The 24,655-nt window shown below is 35.8% G+C and overlaps 1 protein-coding gene and 1 long non-coding RNA gene across 4 annotated transcripts in view; one reads left to right on the forward strand and one right to left on the reverse strand.

Moving 5' to 3' along the window:
• Positions 1 to 24,655, forward strand: part of TARS1 (threonyl-tRNA synthetase 1) — a 1,036,507-nt gene that overhangs the window by 819,268 nt on the left and 192,584 nt on the right. The gene's annotated exons all lie outside the window — the stretch shown is intronic.
• LOC126956711 (uncharacterized) overlaps positions 1 to 24,655 on the reverse strand; it is a 362,843-nt gene that overhangs the window by 223,063 nt on the left and 115,125 nt on the right. For all 3 annotated transcript variants that reach the window (XR_007726455.1, XR_007726457.1, XR_007726456.1), the window contains 2 exons: positions 11,102 to 11,205; positions 3,220 to 3,363 (listed from right to left, as the gene is read on the reverse strand). This is a non-coding gene — a long non-coding RNA (uncharacterized LOC126956711). The remainder of the gene's footprint in view (positions 1 to 3,219; positions 3,364 to 11,101; positions 11,206 to 24,655) is intronic.

Here is a 24,655-nt window from a genome sequence, read left to right on the forward strand (position 1 = left end):
CCAGTACAATAAATTAAGTGTCAAGTGTACACATATATAATACATCTAGACATGGGGGCATTGATCCCTAGACACAAGTCACTCCATCCTCATTAGTTATTGAACTGAAAGCCTAGAGAATGCCCTTATGTAAAGGTGTAAATAATGCTTTTCCTCTGAAGCAAAAGGAAAAAACCCTGTAAATGGTGGAGGTTCTTTTGAAGCTTGTTAATAAATCAATCCAAGAATAGAGCTCTGTGTGTACAACATGATCAATCAAAAGCCACACAGAAAATAGAAAAAAAAAAAAATCTTCCAGACCAGTGCCAGAGGCCTTATCATAATTGCTTCCTGACAGATGCAGTGGATAAACAAGCTCAGGACAAGGCCAGTCAAAGGCTGCTCCAGAGGCCTTGTTTCTTGTTGCTCTAGGTATCAAAATAGGAAGTAAATAGCTGAGAAACAGTTCTGAGAATTGCCAGGAGGAAGTGCTCCTTCCTCTCCCTGCACTTGCTAAATTTGCTTATCTTTCATTCTCTCAGTACAGCCTTCTGCAAGCTGCCTGGGACCCATTAGCTGCCCGGGACCCCTTAGCCAAGACTATTTTTTCCCCGTCTGCCTTTGACCTAATGCCATCCAGCTGACCAATCCCCTCTTCTCCTTTGCCAACAAAATGTGATTAAAAATATATATATATATAAAGACACAAACCCCATCAATTTCCATGCAATGGACCCCCTAAATAAACAAACAAACAAGAAAGCAGACCTCTGGGTAAGGGAAATATCTACCATAATGTGAGAGGAAACAGCAGTAAGGCTGGGTAGGTTCCCTGCACCAGCCAAACGGCATCTCAGCTTGACTGAACTACTTCATCAGGCTCCCTAGGAGTAACCAATAAACAGCTCTGGAGCTCATTAACTGTCCAACCTGGTGTTGGTTCCTACCAAAAAAAACCATGTAAACTTATTTTATGAGGAGCCCGGATTTGTGTTACCACCTATCAGATGATTTCTAATACACCATCAGCAGCCTGGCACCTGACACTGACATAAGGCTGTTCCTGTATGTATGCCCACAGAGTGTTAATGCATCTGGCTGTGCACGTCCTTCTGTGAGCCAAAGAAAGCTTGTGTATCCACTTGGTCGCCCCTGCTTGGCTTTGCACGTCCTATTTCTAATTCATGTAAAGGGGTTCCTAATGTCAGTCCTAGGTCATCTGAGTTCCATTTAACCCGGGATTTTTTTATATGAAACATAAATACTTTAAATTGGAGGCAACTAACAATTCACAATTGTCTCAGAGAAGTGGGCTAGCTCCCTGAGATAGATACAAGGCCCACCTTGGTTTCTACCTTGGCTTTCAATTTCTCAACTTCTACAAAATATTTGACACTGGATTGTCTTTCAAATGACTGTATGCTTTAAAACCACAGAAAACCTGGATTTTTTAAAAGGCATCCAATTATGCTGAGGTTTTTGTTTCTTTTTTTTTTTTAGCACAAAGAGGACAAATTATTGGATGACATACCTATTTTTTATTTTCTTTTCCAATTCAGCAAATTATTCTTTAATAAAATTTATCAAAGGATCAACTTTTATAATAAAGAAGCTGAGAACATCATGGTTTCTTTCGGTCTCCTTTAAGGCATAGATGGAAAGAGCATTTGCATTGCCTTTTATGGAGTACTCATATGATGTGACAGCATCTGAGGTATTACTTTTACAATGTTGATCATATAAATATTTTCTGTGGCTTTTCAGTGAACTAATCACATCTAACATCACATTAAGGAAGTCATTTTAGAAGGAGCTTCATTTATAGAGAAAATTTCAGCCAAAGTGTATGCAGAAAAATTATTAATATTATGATTTGGTTGAAGAAGCAAAAACACATGCTAAATCAGTCTGAATTTCATAAATGCGGCTCTATGGGGAACAAGAGAACTCATTTGGATTGAATATTTAATTTCCTACATTGAACAGTTAAGAATTCCTTCTTTCTTCTCCACATATTGCACTAACCAAAAAATACAGGAGCCTTTCAGTGGACAAATTCTGTATCCTCTTGGAGGAAAGCCAAACTTACTGAGGGTCAAATGACAAAGCAGGAATGAAAGTCTCTAGTAAGAGCCACCACTGAGGACTTGACAAATTCAGATGGCCACCTCCAGTCCTTCGAACTACTGCAAGTGAGCAGTGACTTAGGTAAACAGCAGAAAGAAAAAAGTAACAGCTCACAGGCCAGTCCTAAACATACACATTGTCAATCCATAAATTATAATACAGCTCTATTTCTCTTCTTCAACTGTTTTCTACTCTTTCTTTCCATTAGTAAAACTCATTCTCATCGTTGAGTTCAACTGAGCAAACAAGAATGTGAAAATGTAATACAAGGAATTTAGTTACATAGGTGATACAAAGGCTAAGAAACAAAACAGGGTCAAGGTATAGAAATGAAAATAAGGTAAAGTAATCCAGGGATTAGCAAAAGCAAGCAGCTGCCACCACTCTGAGCTGTAAGATCAAGTATACAACTACAGCTAAATAACTAGATTGACTGATTAACACCTATTTCCAATTATGTAATGGAATCCATCTAGCCATATTTTTTCATTTTACATATCAACCCTCCACATCCCACTCTCCCTGGTGAATATTTTTTTTTAAGAAGAAGATGAGTTTGGATAGTGAATGACTTCACAAGTGGTAGTACTTTGTCCTCGATGAATTAAAAATCTTGAATCCATGTAAACATAATTCTCCCGGAAGAATGCTGTGGCTATCAACATCAGTGGTCTCTTTCTAAGCCCTAATAAGACAAGTTGAGGAAATATGAAAAGTGACATTTTCTTCCACTCAGTCAAAATGTAAAGGTTTACTCATCTTCAATTTTTCTGTCTAGTGTTTTAGCAGTTCAGATCATTGCTACAAGTTTCTTTCACCTTGAGAAGAAATAATGTATTTTAACCTCTAAATTAAGAATGTTGGCCCTTCTTTCATTCTGGAACCATTTGCTGTAAACCCATAACAACAGCAAGTACCTTGTCTCATTAACAACACAATAGGGCCTCTCAACCTTATAGACTTATCAGTCAACACTCACTAAGTATATCAGGTCAGACATGCTGAACTAGAAGCTCGACGGTCAACACATATTTTAGCATTCAATTTTAGTGTGTAAATTAAAATCATAATGAATTACTCCATTATGATACAGTCGAATAGCATGATGCTTACAAATGAATTCCAGTGAATCCGATTGGGATTTCTTCATGGTCTCCACCCTGGAAAACCAGCTTGAATTCTTGTATGTGGGCCAGATTCCAAGAGACATCATAATTAGATCCCAGAAGACTACATTGCAGCTGAAGAGGATGTCCCCTGCGGAATATATGGAGGAAAGGCTGGCCAAAGCAATGTTCACATTCATGCAATTATCCAGTTAATTGCACAAGGTAAATGGAGTCATATAATTATGGCTAAGTTCATACTAGGATTAGGCTAGCCCTGAACAAAATAGTGTATTTTGAGAAAGAACATAATACTGAAGCAAACTCTCCATCAACATACCATGCTTCATTTCCTTTCGCAACACTCCAGTCAAAGTTCATTAAAACAAAGGTTTTAGCAGATCTCAAGGCATAATGGGAAAAGTGACCAAGCTTAGGACATGACACATTTTGACTAACTCTATTTATCTCCCACTGGCCCTAATGTGAAAGACTATTTGTGGACATTTAATTATAATCACTTGCACTTTCAGAGAACCAACGAACCTGAGGTTTTAAATAAAGGAATCCAGTAGGGGATTCTTGCAGCAAAATTATGAAATATAGGAAACGTTCAGAGGCAGGAGTGAGAGGGAGGAAGGCAAGAACTCATCCTTTATTGTATTTTGTCTAAATTGAGCTTTGTGCCAGGTGTTTTTGTTGTGGTGATCCTGGTTTGTTTTTTGTTTTTATTCATGTTACTGTATTAACTTAAATTTCCAGCTGAACTAATAAAACCTTTTACTGAGTGCCTATTACATGCTAGAACCTATGAGCCAGATGCCAAACATTTAAGTTAATACAAGTTCTTGACCAGTAGTAAAATGAGAAATAATTTTTAAACACTTCAAAGAAGCGAATCCATATTTTTATATACTTATTTATTCTTTTGACATCTTTCAAAATAAAATTTCAGCTATAGAAGGTGAAAGGAAAATCTAATACTATTTCAGTAGATTTCAACTCAGATTTCATTGTGTTAGGTAAAAATTTGAAATTTTTTCTTTTTTTTTTTTTTAACTGGGACAGGGTCTCACTACATGTTTCCCAGGTTGGTCTCAAACTCCTGGGCTGAAGCAATCCTCCCACCCTCAGCCTTCTAAAGGGCTGAGATGATAGGCATGAGCTACCGTTCCCTGCCAAAAATTTGAAATTCTTTACTTCATTTGGACATTGCAATCTGCAGATTTAAATTTGTTTTTTCTTTGTATAATTAAAACAGCATCGCTGCATCTTACATAATTATTGTTAAATTTATCTTAGTATATAATAATTTCTAATAGCCTTTAGCCTTCTTTATTTAATTTTAAATTTTTTCTTATTTATTTATGTATTTATTGAGGCAGAATTTCGCTCTTGTTGCCCAGGCTGGAGAGCAGTAGTGCAATCTCGGCTCACTGTAACCTGCGCCTCCCGGGTTCAAGCGGTTCTCCTGCCTCAGCCTCCCGAGCAGCTGGGATTACAGGTGCCCAGCATCACGCCTGGCTAATTTTTTGTATTTTTAGTAGAGACGTGGTTTTGCCATGTTGGCCAGGCTGGTCTCGAACTCCTGACCTCAAGTGAGCCACCCACCTTGGCTTTCTGAAGTACTGCGATTACAGGTGGGAGCCACTGCGCCCGGCCATTTATTTATTTATTTATTTCAAGACAGGGCCTCCCTGTTTCCCATGCTGGAGTGCAGTTGAGACAGCCAAGTAAAAAGGGACCCCTGGCAGAACCTCCAACCAGCCCGCCACTGGGAGGAGTGTGCACTGGGGTGGGGCCTCAGGAAGTTCATGCCCTTTGCATCTGGGAGGAGCCTGGCCTTTCTGATCCAGGGTAGTAACCTGCCATTCAATCTATGAGGCAGGAAACCAGCTAGCAGGACTCTCACTTTCCTGAGAGTCTGTGTTTCCCTTTTTTCCCTTTCGCCCAATAAATTCCAGTTTTTTCACTCTTCAAAGTGTCTGCAAGCCTAATATTTCATGGCCATGTGACAAGAACCGGCTTTTAGCTAAACTAAGGAGAAAGTCCTACAACACAGTTGTGTGATCATGGCCCACTGCAGCCTGGATCTCCTAGGCTTGAACCACACTCCCACCTCAGCCTCTCGAGTAGCTGCAACTATAGGCACATGCCACTGTGCTCAGCTAATTTTTTTATCTTTTGTTTTTTGGTAGAGATGGGGTCTTCCTATGATGCCCAGGTTGGTTGCGAACTCCTGGCCTCAATTGATCCTCTCACCTCTGCTTCCCAGAGTGCTGTGATTATAGATATGATCCACGCCTTTAGCTTTTGGGGGGAAAAACTGTATCATTGTTTGCACAAACATAATGCTTGGGGTATGCAAGAAAGTAAAACATGTCACGTCTTTCCTCCAGGGGACTACAAACATGGAAATAAAAAGTTTAAGCTATTTAACCTTAAAATTAAATTCAACCAAATTTAATCACTTATTTAATTCTGATGATATAGAAAGCATTTCTATCGATATTTTACAGCATCCTAATAGCAAATACTTGAAATAACTATTTTAAATGTAAAACGAAGAAGTACCAGTCAATAGAAACTATTGACCAACAAAAACTCAGAAAATGAAGGCAGCATCACTTATATTTGTTAATAACCTACCTGGGAAACTAACTCAAAGGGATTTTAATAGGCTGGAGTTTTAGCCTTTGTAAGAATTTATTTAGTGGATTTGAAAACTAGTTAATAACAAGAAAACTGTTCAATAAAAATGCCACAGATGTGGCTTATTTTATCCTACAAGGTTGTAAACCCTTTCAATTTAAGTAGCATGTTTACTAATCTTTCCATATTTTCCACAAAACCCAGTACAGATCTGGAAAAACAATAACGGCATACTAAGTGAATGGCAAGAAAACAGCTACTTCTTTTGTGATCCTTTTTATTTTTATTTTTTTTTTTTTATTTTTTTTTGAGATGGAGTTTCACTCTTGTTGCCCCGGCTGGAGTGCAATGGTACGATGTTGGCTCACTGCAACCTTTGCATCCCAGGTTCAAGCAATTCTCCTGCCTCAGCTTCCTGAGTAGCTGGGATTACAGGCATGCACCACCACGTCCAGCTAATTTTTGTATTTTTAGCAGAGACAGGGTTTCACCATGTTGGCCAGGCTGGTCTCAAACTTCCAACCTCAAGTGATCCACCCGCCTCTGCCTCCCGAAGTGCTGGGATCACCGCAACCAGCCATATTTTGTTTTTTGAAAAAGAAGAGTGCTAAGCTGATTTTAGTCAGAATATACTGAATATATGCCCAAGAAATACATTCTTATATTTTATGAAAAAATATATTTTCTACAGTATGAGTAAATTATTTTCTATATTCTTTCCAGAAACAGTTGCTCTGAGAAATAGCTATTAATATAATTTGTCTCTATAATCCTAACAAGTATGACTAGGACCTGAAAATACACATTATCTGGTTATTGCAAATTATTAACAGTACTAGCCAAAAATATTTAATAATATCATCTTAAATTCATATAATGTTTTAATTTTTTCGATGACTATAGATTTTACTTCATTCTTATTTTTAATACTATTATAAAAAGGAAAAACAGTATTTCAATTTTATTGTTTCTACTTGCCTACAGTACAAGGAGATTAACTCAAATCTAAAAGTTTCAAGGTTATTTGATAAAACTTAGACTGAGTCCAGATTTACTTATGATTTTCCAGTCAAACCAAGATTTGTTCTAATGCCACAATAACAACGAAATTGATGCTTCCATCTCCCAGAAATATGACTGTGCTGTGATCCATGAATTTTAAATTAGAAGTAAATCTAGGTAAGATATAGCATTGGGTTGCTTTGTATATATACACATAATTACTGAATAAAGAGGCCCATATTTCGGGTGTGCCTCAATATTACTGTTACTATACTTCGGCATCAACTATGTGTCAGAGGCTGTTTTAAGTGCTGGAGATACAATAGCAAGCAACATAATCTATGTTTATAAGTCTACTTTCAAAGGGAATTTACTTTCCAAAGAAATAGGAAATGAATGCAATGCTTAATCAATAAAGTCTCTTCAAAGAAAACACTCCAAGTGAAATTATAGACCCTCAGGACTAAGAGTTTGCAGATCATGTAGTACAATGATTAAGTCAAAGAGTTAAGGCCTGAAGTTGAAAATTCAGAAGCAATGGTTTATTTTTTATCTATATTTTAAATAATTTTTAATGGGATAATTCATAATAATCTTTACTTCTGGTAACCTTGAAGAGCTAAAAAGAGTATCACAATAGTAACAAGATTAATACCTACCAAAATTAAATAAATATTTGGGGAGTAGAAACATTAGTAAAGCAAGTATTAAACTACTTCTCCAATTAATCCCATTTTATTATTTCATTGCCTAGTGAGAAGTTAAAATTGTAAAAGCCCTTTTCCCCAGGAAGCTAAATGTGCCTTGCTATAATGGCATTTAACGTTGTGCTCGGGAGGCAAGGCACCCAAGATATCATTCAATAGACAAAACAGAAAAGAGAATTTTATAGTTAAAGATAAAAGGTCAGCTACTTTTATTCACTTTTTAAAAAATAAAGTATGACTTATAGTCAAGTGCACATATTTAAGAATAGAGAATAATGCATTTGCATATGTACATATTCATAGACTGCCACCCAGATGAAGATATAGAACGTCATCAGCAGCACTTCAGCAAGCCTTATGGAGCCCTCCGATACCTCCCTCTAAATGTAATTGGCATTCCAAAGATCAACTACTTTCATAAATTTAGAAAGTTCTAGAGTAAATGTGGAAAGAATAGGTCTCAAAATAAGCTTTATAACTAACAATAGTGTGGTAAACTCCACTTGACCTCTCCCAAAAAAGAAATAAATGATAAATTGTATTATTTATTATATTATGCTAAGTACTTACTACACTCTGCTAAGGATAGTGGCAATTAAATCAGACTGATAGGGGAAGACTTTAAAGAAGAGGTGATATCGAAGCTGATTCTGAGAAAACATAAGAGCTAAAAGAAGTTAGGAGAGGGTGACACATGGAAGGGAATAGGAATGACAGAGGATAACTGAGTACGTAAAAGCATGGAAGAGCAGAACACATTTGGAGAACTTTATTCATACGGCTAGAGCAAAGGATTCACATCGGGTAGTGAGAGATAAACTGCAGAGGTAAGAAAGAGACCAATCATAATGGCTGTGGGCATTAAAGTAAAAGTTAAACTTCATCCTAGACATTAATAAGGAATCATGGCTTGAGCCCAGGCAGTCAAAAAGGGAGGTGGCACCATCAGATATATATTTAAGTGTGGAGGATGGACTAGTCCTCTGGAGAAGTTGGAAGACTGAAAGCCAAGGAAAGAGGTGATTGTAGTAATTTGGATGAGGGTGGAGTTGATGTTGTGGATCTAACCAGCCGGTGGCAGAAGGCATGAAAATGAGGGAATTAATTAGAAAGATGTTAGAGATAAAATCTAACTAGGACATAATGAGCCATTGGAAGTGAGAGGCAAGTAACTGCTGGGGTTTCTAGATTCGGCAATGGTGGCACCCTGCCCCCTGAGACAAGGCATACTTTTGACTACATTTGGAGGGATGATCATGAGTTCAATTTTAGACAAGGTGAGTTCCAAGTGTCTGTTGGATATCAAATTGAGACATCTAGAAGGCATCTGGATAATAACAGCTAACACTTAGTGAATAGGTACTATATATAAATATATATAGTAATATATATTTATATTTATGTATGTGTGTATATATTTACCTATATATTTATATATAGTACCTATTCACTATATAAATATACAGTACATATTCACTAAGTGAATGTGCAGTTCCTTCTAAAGAATCACATTATATAAAACAAGAAGGGATTCAAATTTAGTAAATCTGTATTGGAGCCCATGAAGAGGTATTTTTAAGAACCCCTGGGGGATTCTAATGTAGGGAGATCACTTTGAGAAAGGCTCCCATGCCTGAGTATCTCTAGAATCAGGATAGGGACATACAGATTTTTCCAGATTTGCCTACAGCACAAGGAGATTTGCAAAGCCCCTTTGAAAAGTAAGGGTCTGAAATTCATTTACATTTGGCAAAGTGTAATTCTTTCATTCATTCATTCTTTCTTTTTTTTTTTTTTTTTTTTTTTTTTTTTGAGAGTCTCATTCTGAGACTCTCCAGCCAGGATGGAGTGCAGTGGTGTAATTTCAGCACACAGCAACCTCTATCTCCTGGATTCAAGCAATTCTCAGTCTCCCGAGTAGCTGGGACTATAAGTAAGCACCACCACACCTAGCTAATTTTTGTATTTTTAGTAGAGATAAGGTTTCACCATGTTGCCCAGGCTGGTTTTGAACTCCTGACCTCAAGTGATCCGCTTCCTTGGCCTACCAAAGTGCTGGGATTATAGGTGTGAGCCACCATACCTGGCATAATCTTTATTTCTAAGAATCTAAGAATCAAAGGCTAGTAGGAAAGACGTTTTGGACACTAAACAATTCTTACCCAACTCTAGCGTGATAAGATGTCTAAATGAATATGAAACACATGGACTGAAATATGAGGGCTTTTTAAGTGAGGAGCAAAGCCCTTGGCAAAACTGGATGGCGTTATTTTGATAAAACCCAGGGTACTAAAAAAGTTTGACACACCCAACCCATGACGGTCTGTCCTGTTTTCTAAAGGGCATGTTTCCCTTCAAACCATGGGGGCGTTACACTAAGAGAATCAAGTGTACGACAAGAATCTCAGTTTGACAGACTGAGAGTTGACCTTTCAAATTTGTTTGGACGGGCATATTTTTCTTTACTGTAGCTTGCGTTCTTTTCCAAGTTCTAAAGGGCAGTCACGAAACTCAAGAAGTTCAGTAAAAGGTGTTTGGGGAAATATATGTGTGTGTGTGTGTGTGTGTGTGTGCGTGTATGCATTATATATATAGAGAGTATATATTGTATATATATTGTGTATATATATAGTATATATATTGTATATATTGTTACCATGACCATACTTATCTGACTAGTCTCAACCCAACTATCACCTCATTTGGAATGCTTCCTAACCCTAAATTCTATCTAACCCTATAAGAACACAGTGTTTTTGATATTGCTGTACTTACCAACTTATTTTATAATTAGTATCTGTTCTTTTCTGCGTGCCCTATGAGTCTAAGAGCTACCTGAGGACAAGGACTAGACCTTATTTAAAGCTTGAATCATTAAGTCCTCAGAAAAGTGCCTCACAGTGGATTCTCATTAAACTTTCTTAGAAGGAAGAAAAGGAGTGAGTAAGCAAGGGAGGGAGGAAGAAAGGGAAGGAGAAAGGAGAGAGTATTTGGAGGGGAGAGGAAAGAAGGGAGAGAAGGGAGAGGAAGAAAAGGAAGGAGGAGAGAGAAAGAAAGGAGGGAGGAGTAGGGACAGAGAAAGGAGTTGGGAAGGAAGTAGGAAAGGATACAGTTCAAAGTTTGAATCCTAATAATGGGTCTGTTTATATTGTGTTTAAGAAGAAATACATGAACAATTACTAGGACTCTCCAAATAATTAATATTAAAATTAGATGAAAAACTAATCATGTGGCAAACCTCAACTCGCCCACCACACACACACACATTCAATTGGACACAATCCTAAATTATCAGTTCACACCGGTTCACCTAAATGTCCCCCTAAAGAGCAGATTCAAAATCTATGGCAATGTTTCTCATAGACCAATTAGCAAGACTCAAATGACCAGGCCAAATGGATAGCAATCTGATTCACTACTGTGAAAGGAGACAATCTCGGTTAGTATGGAAGTAAACTGGTTTACATATAAATTATCTTCTTATAAAGAGCAAAAATTTACAAAGTCATAGTTTAGAAGCCATCTTACCTAACCTTTGCATGTGGCAGATCAGATAAATGAAGCTCAACGAAGTGGCAGAAGCAGACTATCATCTAAATCAGGGGTATCCACATTGGCTTCCCTGGGCCACACTGGAAGAAAAAGAATTATCTTTGGGATACACATCAAATACACTAACACTAACAATAACTGATGAACTAAAAGAAGAAAAAACACGCAAAAAAAACAAAAATCTCATAATGTTTTAAGAAAGTTTACAAATTTAGGCTGGGCCACGTTCAAAGCCGTCCTGAGCCGCATGCGGCCTGTGGGTTGAGGATTGGACAAGCTTGATCGAAATGGCAATAAGTTCATAAGGAGAAAAGAATAATACAAAGCTTTAAGGTTAGATAAATTAAAAGATCTAGTTATAAATCAGGAAACCATTATCAGGTCTGGCCACACTAATTAACGTTTTGAAATAATCTATTTATAGACAGAAAATAAGGCTTATTTTACATAAAACCATAATGGGATGAATGTTTTGGTGGACAAAGCAAAGTTCAAATTGTTAATTCCTTGTGGGAAGCTTGAGTCTTGGCTATTGCATCCCTACTAAATGTTGGAATAGCAACATGTAAAACTAAAACACAAGCATCAACTATGTTTGTTTTGTTTTGTTTTGTGTATTTTTTTTGAGATGCAGTCTCGCTCTGTTGCCCTGGCTGGAGTGCAGTGCCACGATCTCAGCTCACTGCAACCTCCACCTCCCGGGTTCAAGCGATTCTCCTGCCTCAGCCTCCCAAGTAGCTGGGACTACAGGCGCCCGCCACCATGCCCAGCTAATTTTTTGTATTTTTAGTAGAGCCAGGATTTCACCACGTTAACCGGGATGGTCTCGATCTCCTAATCTTGTGATCCACCCGCCTCGGCCGCCCAAAGTGCTGGGATTTACAGGCGTCAGCCACTGCGCCCAACCTAACTATGTTAAACATCAATAGTAATTTTGTTCAGGAATGCTTTTGACAAATAATTTCTGAATAATTATTATCTTCAAAGCATTGCACTAAGCAGTGCATGGGACACAAATACCAATAAGACTTAGACTGTGCTCTCAATAATGTATAATCTGATAGAAAATAAAGTCCCCAGATACTCACATCTGTAGCATGCAGGATTACATGTAAAAACACATTGGAGGTGGCAGGATCTATCTAAGCCCATTCCAAATGGTAATCTACTGCTGGTCCTGGGAGGCTGACAAAAAAATACACTGGAATTCTCCCACCCATGAGTGCACAAAAGTGAAAAGAAAATTGGGCTTGAAGTTTGAATTCCAGCTCTCCTCCTTCACTAGTTAGATGACCTTGGTGATTTTGGATTAACATTTAATTAACGTGCATCTTTATTTTTATAAAATCAATATAATAATAATGATCTAAGTTAAAACGTGATTCTAGTATGCAGTATAAATATCTAATAATGATGACAATAATAATATCTAAAACTTATTAAGTACTTATTACATGCCTGGTGTTCTACATATTATAACTCATTCAATATTCAAAATAACTCTATAACATAGATAATATGAACTATTAATTCTATAAGTATTATATTTTATAGATGAGGAAACTAAGATACAGAGCAGTTAAGTAGTTTTCCAAAGAGCACATAGCTACGTGTTAGAACTGGAATTTGGATCCAGGGAGACTGACTCTAAAGTCTATGCTTAAAAATGTTTGCTGAATGCATTCAGCAAGATCCCTGTAAGAAAGGAGTTGGCAAACCTTTCATAAGAAAATAACTGTCTTCAATGCCCTTGAATTGAGACTTTTTGATGTAACATTGAAAACAGAGTGGAAAGACATGACCATCCTCACATCTAAAACAAGATGTAGTTGGGATCAATATTCCAGCCTAGTGAGATAAGGACTCGGTAAAAACTATAGAGAAATAGTTTATTTTAAATCATATTTTAGAATTAAGCAATATTTTAAAACGTATTTCATAATAAATAAATATTCCAAAGATGATTTCACAATTAAAAAGATAAATATTAAATATTTGAGCCCGCTATATCTTCCCCTGGCTTTTAATAAAGGCAAAGACATTTGATTTGCTTGCAGTTTTTCAATAAACTATTGACAATATGTATCTATTACAACACAATTTCATTAACTATGAGGTCGAATAATTTTGTCTTAAATCATCTCAATAAATATATCTTAAATATTCTCAGCTTCCCTGTTTTTCTTCAAATGGGTAATTGATCACTAATACAGAAACTTGCCCACTGTTGATCATCAAAATAGAGAAAAGAACAGCCTTATTTATAAATCCAGGGTTGGTATTACAATCCCTCAAACCCATTTAATTAAACAATATGATTAAAGTTTGAGAACTTATGGACAAAACAAACATGTAGGAAATATGCTGTGGTTCCATAGCTTCAAGAGCCCAAAGCAAATGCACCATAACCAATCTGACCATGTCACAGAATTCCATCATGCTAGAGCTGGGATGAATTCTAAAGATGACTTCATTCCACAGTTCTCCAATCTGCTAGCGTACTGGTATCACCTGGGAATTTCATTTTTTAAACTTTTTAAAAAAAATTTCAAACCTACAGAAAAGCTGAAAATAGTACTTCACTCAGATTCACCGGTTTTTTCGTATTTTGCTAATTTGAGATCTTTCTTTCTTGCTTTTGTCCATTTCTGGTATTATCTTTGTTCTCACATCATTCTACTTACTGACTCATTTTAAAGTAAATTACAGATATGATAATCAGAGTGGATGCTGTGGTCTGACACCTATATTCCTCCTCCCTCTTTAGGACTGAACTACTAATTCTCCCCATCAGCTGAAGAGTTTTGGCAATGAACAGCTTGCAGCTGAATCCCCTTCTGGAAATTGTCCTTGGCTAAAGAGACACACTTTGATGAATGTCATGCACTCTTCCCCGGGGCAGCATACACCCAGTGACTGGCTGATGCAGTGGTATAAAGGTCTGCTCCACTTGCCCTAAATTCAGGACAACTCCATAAAGCCATCGCAGCCCCAGAGATCCCTGTGCCGTGAGCTGAGTTCTTTGTTATGAGAGTATCACAGCTCCCCTTTCTCCCTAATCCTACTTCCTCACTCCCTCACAAGTGTTGAGTCCTTATAAACTTGCTGAGGAACTTAACCTGTGAAAACTCTTCAATAAGTCAGTATAATTAGATTAATTATAGTATTTAAGAATTTTATATAATATAGTAAGTATAATAAGAAAATTCAGAAAATTTAACATTGATGCAATATGATAATCAAACTGTCCATACCATATTTTACCAATTGTTCTAATTTGTCCTTCATGGCAATTTTATTTTTTCTAATTCAAGATCCAATCCAGACCATATATTTTATTTAGTTGTCATACTGGTTTAGTCTCTGTTAACTCTAAATAGTTCCTCAACTTTGCTTTGCTTTGCTTTGCTTTTCCAGACACTGACATTTTTGAAGAACACAGATCAGTTATTTTGTAGAATGACCCTCAATTTGGGTTTGTTTGATTGCTTCTTTAGGATTAGATTTAGAATTTGGTTTTCCTAATTCATCAATTGGTCATACAACTTTTTCTAATTTTGAAAGTTATACAGCTAATTCTAAAATATTTTCCATCATCTTTAACTGAATTACTTGGCATACGATAGGCAATCTGCTCCACTGTAACCATTTATGTTAAAGCTATGTCTTTGGATTATAATGTAATCCTTTTGGGGACACTTTAAAATAATAACTAGGTATCCAAATTTAAGGTTCTGTCACAACTACAAGGTATTTAACTGAGGCAAGTAACTGGGTGAATAGTTATCTTCTGTGATGACTAAGTCCACTCATACAGACCTTAAGAACTATTAACATATCATGCTCCACTTCCTTGCATAAAACTGACAAATTTCTTTTGACACTAATCACAAGATGCATCATGAATTCAGAAAGATTAAAGTGTGAAGGTAATAATATCCATTTTATGATTGAATCATGTGCTAAATACTGCATGCATCTTATTTAATACTGCATCTCATTTAACATTCACAGCAACTTTATAAGATTGCTATTAATAATATTCCTATTTTATGGATGAGAAAACTCAGGCTCAGGGAGGGTAAGTAACTTTTATAAGATCACATAGTGGGTAAACAGCATAGTCAATATTCAAACACAGATCTTCTATTTATTTTATACCACATATGCAGTTTCTTTTCCCAGTGTAGGCTTTCCCTAATATGAGTTTTATAATTCAGATTCCACACTCTCATTTAAAAATTCTGGGGTGTCTACACTACTGTATGCTCCCAAATTCCTTAAGTACCAACTAGAGCTCTGAAACTGTGTTACACATTTTGAAGAACAGGAAAAAAATATGATAGAAGCATATCAACTTTCAGGAAATGTGCAATCTTAAATCATTTACAAATGTGAATGAGCAAAAAATACAAATCATCATTAAAGTACTAAATTGTACAGGGCTGTCCTACAGAAGTTCGGAGGAAAAAAAAAAATGACCTTTAGCTAGAATAATCATTAAAGTCTATAAGAAAAATTGTCGTTCCAAACAAACTTTCAGTAATTTGCAGCTAGGTATTAAATGACCTTGTTAATGAGGACAACTGACAATAATAGTAAGAAACCAAGAGTTCCCTTGCAAGGAAAGTGTCAAATCTATTGAACTAAAGTTGTCACAGGTTGAGTTCTTTGGCAAATGTATAAGGACCCAACACTTGTGAGGGAGTGAGGAAGTAGGATGAGGTAGAGGGGAGCTGTGATACTCTCATAACAAAGAACTCAGCTCATGGCACAGGGAGCTCTGGGGCTGGGATGGCTTTACGGAGTTAGCCTGAATTTGGGGCAAGTGGAACAGACCTTTATAGCACTGCATCAGCCAGTCACTGGGTGTGGGTTGTCACTTTAGGGAAACTGGGTATCTGGAGAGAAAAAGCCAAATATTTAGACTTATTATGATCTGAATTGTGTATCCCCCATCCTCCTGATTCATATGCTGAAGTCCTAACCCCTAGTACCTCAGAATATGACCATATTTGAAAATAGGATCTTTAAAGAGGTAATTATGTTCAAATGAGGTTATTAGAGTAGACCCTAAGCACAGCGTCCTCACAAGAAGAAGAAATTTGGATACAGATTTGTGCAGAGGGACTTGCACAGATGGAAGACCATGTGAAGACACTGGGAGAAGAATGTCATCTACAAGCCAAGGAGAGAGGGCTGGAATCTTTTCCTCAATGTCCAAAACAGGAACCCACCCTGCTTATACCTTGATCTCAGCCTTCTAGCCTTCAGCCCTGTGAGATGATACCTTCTTTCATGTAAGCCACCCAGTCTATGGTACTTCGCTATGGCAGCCCTAGCAAACTAATACAGATTCCTCATCAAGTTCAGATTTTGCTAAATAAAACGTATATGTGAGGGTAGTATAAGCAACAGTGATATATTTCTTTAAGTATTTTCCCCCAGCCAAATTCCAACAAGACAATCATGTCTAATGCACTGTCTGGTGAATCGGAAAATCTCCTGAATGAAATAAGAGCCTCTAATACCCAAAAGGGATGAAGTGAGTCATCACCACAGCCTGTGAATGAAAATAACTGCTCTGAGAAAACACATGTAAAAAATGACACCATGTGGATTAAATAGGGAAACACAAGTATATCCAGATAAATTGAGTGTTTTCCCTGTACCAATTACAGCTATTTTATAAATCCCAGATTATAAATCTTCATTCTTGCCTTTCTCTTGATCCTTCTCAGCTACAGTTTGTCATGAAATATTATTTCTTTCTTTCTTATGACTTTATACGGTAATCCAGTTCGACTATAAAAACAGAAATCTTGGAAGCACTATTCTTTTGTTTGAAGAAAAGATTTGGCCCAACTAAGGTTCTGTTATTTCAAGTAATATTTGATCACAAATTCTATCAAAACATCAGTTGACCCAATCTCATGCCCTCAAAGCCACTCATTTTGCTACCAAAGTTAGTTTTTAGAATGTAGCTCTGATTGGTCCCTTTCCATGTTTAAAGACTACCATTAGTCACCCACCAAATATTGACTGAAGCCCAAAGTCCTTAATCTGGCAGAATCTTCACAGCCTAGAATCAGTTCTGCATTTTCAAAGAATAGTCATCCTCCACCCCACCACCATATACCCTGCTTGCTAATACATGGCTACGCTTCATTCTCCAGACACTGTTCCATTGCACTGCATGCATGCCACTATCATTGCACATCTATCATAGCACCACCTATCATTATGTTTATGATGTACATGTACATGTATGACTTTATCATCAGATTATAGTCACCTTGGAGTCTAAGACCTGGTCTTCCATGTTTTTCAGTATCGCCAGTGGCAGTGGCACAGGAGTAGTGACATTCAATCATTTTTCACCTTCTCAGGGAGGCCTTCACTGAATTCCTTAGCTAGGATAGTAATTCTCTCTCTCCACCCCTTGTCCTGCTTTATTTTTCTTCTTAGCACTTATCAACATCAGACATATGACATACATTTTCAGGGTCACGTATTTTATAATCTCTCTCTTCCCACTTGAAAATAAATTCCAGAAAGGCAGGACTTTGGCCCATTCACTGCTTTATCTTCAGTGCCTAGATATGTGGACACTCAATAAATAGTTTCTGAATAAGTGAATTCATTCAGCAAATATTTATTGGCAGTTTACTATGTGCCATGAAATATTACAGAAACCAGCAATCCAGCAGTGAACCAACAAAGGCCTTTCTCTTGTGGAACTCAATCCTCTGGAAGGAGGCAATAAATAAGAAAACAAAAATCTCGCTATATATAACTTCAGATAGTGCTAGTAGGTACGCAATTACTATTTCTGTAATTGAATAGAACTTACACTGATTCAGGATTCACAAATATTTTGTGAAAAACTTAATTTTTTTCAGGTATTACCAAAAGTAATATGTAAATTAATTTATTTTTGGAAATACTAAAATCAATACAAGAATAAACTATGTAAAAGAAAGCATCATAATACCCCTGTAGTAATAAAATAATGTATTTTAAAAGATAGAATTTTCAAATGTGTTACATAAAACAAGACAAAATAAAGTTTCATTAGAAGCATAATACAGGGGTACTTTTGTGAAGTATATAACATCATAAACATTAACTGCAAAGCAGCTTTGACTAATTCTTTTAATATGACACATAAAAAGGGATAAAACTGGGAAGAATTTTTATATGTAAAATATATTAGCACTGCTTAATAAGAATAATGGCTGGTTTATATACTACTTGGAAATCCATTAATGCAAGTGATATTAAGGATTTGCACACATCTTACCATCTTAAAAAAAAAATCCAAGCTTTGCCACAGCATTATTTGGTACCTGATATGTCAAGCCCTGTATCTGTTGTCATTCTGAATTGGAAATCTAGTCTTTTACGTGGCCAAAGACACTTAGTGGTATTTTAGGATTTAAAAAAAAATATTGAGCCATAGCTATAATAGAAAAAGTTATATAACATGACTTATTAACTTGAAGGACTCCACTTCTGATTAGCTTGGTCCAGAGGTAAAGGAGTATGAAGAGCCACCTAAAAAGCACAGTGTTTGGGAATGTGGATTGGTGACTCATATTTGGACTTCATTAATGAGACGTTGGGTTCCCTAGGGAGAAAGGACTGTTATCAAAAACTACTAGAGGCTAGAGAGAGAATCTCTTTAATAAAATATGAAAGGTGAGGAAATATAAGTAACTCTATAATCAAAATGTAATGTGGCATAAACACTTAATTCTGAATTTGTATAACTGAAATATATAGCATCTGTAAAGACCATGTTTCCAAAATTTTTTATAAGTTTCATAGAATAATGTAGAATTGATATTATTTTTAGCATTCTAAATTTTAAGCTGGTTAATGCCAAATTCCAAGATTTTTACATTTTAATTTTATTCCTAAAGGAAAGGAGAAAGAAGAAATTCTTGAAATCTCAATAATTAAAATTTGGCAGAAGAATATTATTTCTACTACTTCCTTCATATTTTGTCACAAAAAAAGTCACGGAAGCAGGAAAACAATTTTTAAAAGCAGTTCAAGGCAATTAATCATTTGAAATACAACTACTTCAAGGAAAGTCAGGACATAACAAAATCTATCTTGGCTCACGAAAAAACAAACCCTTATTGTTTGCAAATGTCTTGAGAGACCTCTTAAGAGATCTTTATTTTTTTCTATGAGAGTACAAATAATAAATAAATATTTTTAAATGAAAATGGGTAAAAGTTTTGAGAATTTATATTTAGTACTTAGGATACTACCTTGATGTAACTACCATTTATGTATTTGTTTCCCCTCTCCCTGATTCGTTTCTGTTTAGACAGATCAAAACTTCTCAAAGTTGACTGGTTTCACACGGAAGCTAGAAGACCAAATTCAGGACTGTACCCATAAAGAAGAATCACCTGGCATGAGAAGGTGACACTCATGATTACTCTACCAGTCTTCAACATGTAGTTACCTTCCATTATTTATTAATGTTATTCCCACCAAAAGAGAACTCTGATCCAGTTATTCAGTGTGCCGTACTGGCTTGGTAACATTCAACACTCTCCATCACCACTACAAGCACTACAGAGATCCAAAGATTCTCACCCCTTCCAACATCCTAAACCAAAAGACATATTCAGAAACAGGAAATAACAAAAGTTTCATACTCTCTCTTTTTTATTGAGACCTCTGAAGACCTCCCACCCACCCCCACAAACACACATCCATGACTACAATTACAGTTGTTATTTCAGTGGGAAGAAATGACTCAGGACAGGAAATGAGAATCTGTTAGATGAGAAGAGCAGTCTTCTCATCCCAATATTTGAGACATTCCTCTTTCATTTTCCTATGACTCATGCTTCTTTTGGGCATCTTGTTGGAGGAGGAGGAGGAGATGGGCAAACCCAGTGTTTTGACCAAAAAAAAAAAAATCTTAATACCAAAAGCAATAGAAAAATTCCAAGAAACGTATGGAGAAAACAAGGGCCATTGGTCTAAAAATCTACAGTTAGTACACACTGACACTGGGTAACTGGGTGGCTTCAGGTAGTCTCAGTTAACAGAATTCATGTTTGTATTGTAAAAAGGAAAGATCAAGAAAATCTGATTTAAACTAACTAAACAATAAACTTCAAAAATAAAAGCAAATTTGTGTTTCTGAGATAGGGTTTTGGAGAATGATGTCCTGACATTTGTTTGTAATGGAAAAACAAGAACTAACTAGATTTGTAAATACATGCTGGACAAAAAACTCTAATGAATGGCTTATAACAGACATGGAAAGTTATGGTTGAGAAAAATTTTTTCAAAAAGAATATAGCAGGGAGCTGAGAATGAAATTTAATTTTAGAAGAGTAAAATTTGCCATTTGGAGATCATTCACTCATTCAACAAATATTTAATGAGTTCCTACTATGTACTAGACACAAACTAGGTCTTGGTTTTATGGTGGTGGGGAAAAAGATGTCATCATCTTTACTCTTTGGCATTAATTTTTTTAATACTGAAGAATAAATTTTAATGAGTACCCTGAGGGCTGTGGTGTATTAGTCCATTTTTATACTGCTAATAAAGACATACCCGAGACTGGGCAATTTACAAAAGAAAGCGGTTTAATTGGACTTATAGTTCCAAGTGGCTGGGGAAGCCTCACAATCATGGTGGAAGGCGAGGAGCAAGTCACATCTTACATGGATGGCATCAGGCAAAGCAAGAGCTTGTGCAGGAAACTCCCATTTTTTAAAATGGATTATGAGGAAGTCCTCTATGAGAAGAATTACTTATAAACTAAAGCCTACAGGACAGAAAGAGAGAATGAGGAGAAAAGAGTTTTAGGCCAAAAACAAATGAACAACAAACAAACAAAAACCAACCTTCAAAAAACTAAAATAGGTATGGCTAAATAGTGTGAAAGAGAAAGTTTTTAGGAAGTTGGAGAAGCAGGCTATGATAACATCATGTATTGTCTTGTGTATTATGGGAAAGCATTTGAAATCCTAAGAGGGGTTTTTAAAAGTCCGAGATTTAAGATTTTACAAAGATCTCTTCAGATGCTGAATGGAGAAACAACTGAAGAAAGGACAAGTGTGGAAACAGAGAGAATAGATAAAGAAAAGATACAATGAGATTGTAGCTTAGCCTAGTAGGGTGACCGTAAGTTGGACAGAAGTGAATTGATTCAAATATATTTTGGAAGTTGAACAGATGACATTTGTGACAGACTGGATGTTAAAGATAAGAGAAGGGGATATATCAAGAACCATTCATAGGCTTTGGCAAGAATATATAAATTGGTGGGAATTCTATTGACTGATGACAGAAAGGTTCAAGGAACAGCAGATTTGAATGGGAAATAGAATGTTTAATATTAAACATGTAAAGTTTGAGATACCTGAAAGTAATTTTAGGTGGAATGTTAAGTAAGCATTTGTTTTTTGGGTCTAGAGTTCTAAAGGGAGGAATGTGTTGAAGAGATTAAGCTAGAGAGTTTTTGACATACAATTAGTAGTTAAATCCTTGGGAATGGTTGACATCACCAAGGTTAACACTCCACTGGTATGCACCAGTACAGCCAAAATGGTCCTTGACCTTTCTATACCCAGTTAGTAAATAGATCAGAGACTCTAAGTATGGGTTTGATAGCAGATTAGACACATTTGAAGAAAGTGTTAGTGAAATAGAAAATAAGACAGAAGAAAATATCCGGAATTTTAAAAAGCAGAAAGACAAAAAGATAGGAAATATAAAAGATAGGACAGGAGATTTACAGGATACAGTGAGTAGGTCTAACATAGGTTCAACTGGAGCCCTAAACAGAGAAGAGAGAATTGGGAGAGTATTATCTGAAAGGAAATGACTGAGGAATTTCTGAGACTGGTGGAAGACATCAATCCACAGGTTGAAAAAGAGCTCCAAACCCCAACTAGGATTAAAAAGATACACAATTAAACATCATAGAAAAACTGCAGAAAATAAAAGACAAATAGGAAATATTAAAACCAATCTGAGAAAAAGAGGCAGATGACCTTTAGGATTAAAAATCAGATTGACAGCTTGCTTCTCAAAAGAAACAATGAGAACCAAAAGTTAATCGAAGGATATTGTTCATGTGCTTAACAAAAATAATTGACAAGCTAGAAAGCTACACCTCCCCAAATAAATATTGAGAATAAACGTAAAATAAAATTATCTTCACACAAAATCTAAAAGAAACATAAACCAAACTAAAGGAAATACTAAAGAATATTCTTCAGGAAAAAGGGAAATGATTTAGATGGAAGATTAGAAATGTAGAAAAAAGGAAAACAATAAAAATAATATGTGGATAGATGTAGATGAACATTGACTGTATAAATACAGAAAGAATTAAAATGCACAAAAATAACAATATGTACCTTGGAAGGTCAGTAAATATTGCTCACTTATTCTAAGTCATTCTAATTAATATCTAATATTAACATCTAATTAATATTCAATATTAATTAATATTAGATATAATAAGTAGGGGTTCAGGCTATAAACTCTAGAGTAACCACTAAAAATTGCAGAAAATAAAAGACAAATAGGATCTTTTTTTTAGGAGATGAAGTCTTGCTATGTTGTCGGGGCTGGTCTTGAACTCCTGGACTCAAGCCATTCTCCTGCCTCAGCCTCCCAAAGTGCCAGGATTACAGGTGTGAGCTATTGTGGCCCACAAATAGGAGAGCTTAAAACCAACCAGAGGAAAAAAGGCAGATTACCTTTAAAGGATTAAAAATCAAATTGACAACTTGCTCAGTAAAAGAATATAAATAGTAAAAGAATACAAAATTCCTGGATCAATTGAGGAAAAAATATAATAATAAATGAAAGTAGGCCAAGCACGGAATATAGAACAAGTGCAACAAATAGAAAACACATGGTAAGATGATATAAATACAACTATAAAAATAAATACAATACATATAAATTAACTAAATGCTTCAATTAAAATAATGATTTTCAGTTATGTTTAAAAACAAACTATAGACTGTTTGTGAAAGACACAGCGAAATCATAAGAAAACATACAGAAAAATTGAAAGAAAGGATCAAAATAATTTTGCCATGCCAACTGAGGAAAATAAAGGTGATATAAGTAAATTAACATCAAATTAGACTTTACAGCTAAAAGTATCATGGAGATAAGAAGGATCCTTCATAATGATTAAAAGATGTAATTCACAAATAAGATATTACTGTTTTGAATTCATATAAACTTAATAACATGGCCTCAAAATAAACAGACTGACAAAAATAAGGACAAATAGACAAATCCACAATCATAGTGGCAGAAGTTTATGCTCACCTCTTAGGAACTGCTGTGGTTTGAATGTGGTTTGTCCCTTCCAACATTCTGTTGAAATTTAATTGCCAATGCAACAGGGTTGTGAGGTGGGGGCCTTTAAGAGGGGATTAGATCATTAAGATGAAGTAATGTCTTTTTCACGAAACTGGGTTAAATCTTTTGAGACTGGATGAGTTCTTGTGACAGCAGGTTGTTATTAAACTCGTCAGCCTCTTCGCTCCCTCTCTCTTTACATGCCCTTTTCCCTTCCACTTCTCCACCATGTTATGCAGCATGCAGCCCTCGCCAGAAGCCAAAAATGTGCAACTGCCCAATCTTGGACCTACCAACCTCCATAATCGTGAGTTAAATAAATCTTCTTCCTTTACAAATTATGCAGTCTTGGATATTCTGGTATAGCAACAGAAAATGCACTCAGACACTAACTGACAGGGGAAAAAAAGGCAAATAATCATCAGGGAGACAGAAAATCTAAACAATTCAATTTTAAAACTTGACCTAATAGTCACATATGAAGTACTTATTTATAAATTCATAACACATTCTTTTCAAACACTCAGAACATCTATTGACAAATACAGTGGGCATAAAAAAACTGAATGAATTTTAAAGGATTGAAATTATATGTCATATGACTATATGTAAGCTAAACATCAATTACAAAATTATAGAGAATATTCATATGTTTGGAGACTCAAAAATATACTCCTACATACCCAATTAATCAAATAAAAGTTTTAATAAAAATTACAAAATATTTTGAATTAAATGATAACAAAATTCAAATAATATGGATACAGCTGAAGGAGCGCCTAAAGGGAAATGATAGTTTCATATTAAAAAGAAGAAAAACTGAACATTAATAGGTAAGCATCTATCTCAAAATATTAGAAAAAAAGTGTGAAATGAATCTAAGAACAGTTTAAGTTTAATAAATGTAGGAGATAAATCAACAACATAAAAAAACTATGCAAATATAGATCAATAAAGACAAAAGTTTGTGTGCTGCTTATTCTGTTTGACCTCAAGATCCATTTTCTGCCTTTCTCAATCTCAGAAGGCTGACCACTATATTCTGCAAACTTAGCCTTCTGATAGAGTTCAGACAAAGGGAGGCACTGGTAAGAGACAGAATTATAGGAAGAAAACAAGGAATCAGGCAATCAATTCCTTTGTTTCCTCTCTGCTTCA

This window comes from Macaca thibetana, chromosome 6 (genome assembly GCF_024542745.1).
Source record: "Macaca thibetana thibetana isolate TM-01 chromosome 6, ASM2454274v1, whole genome shotgun sequence".
Lineage (NCBI taxonomy): Eukaryota > Metazoa > Chordata > Mammalia > Primates > Cercopithecidae > Macaca > Macaca thibetana.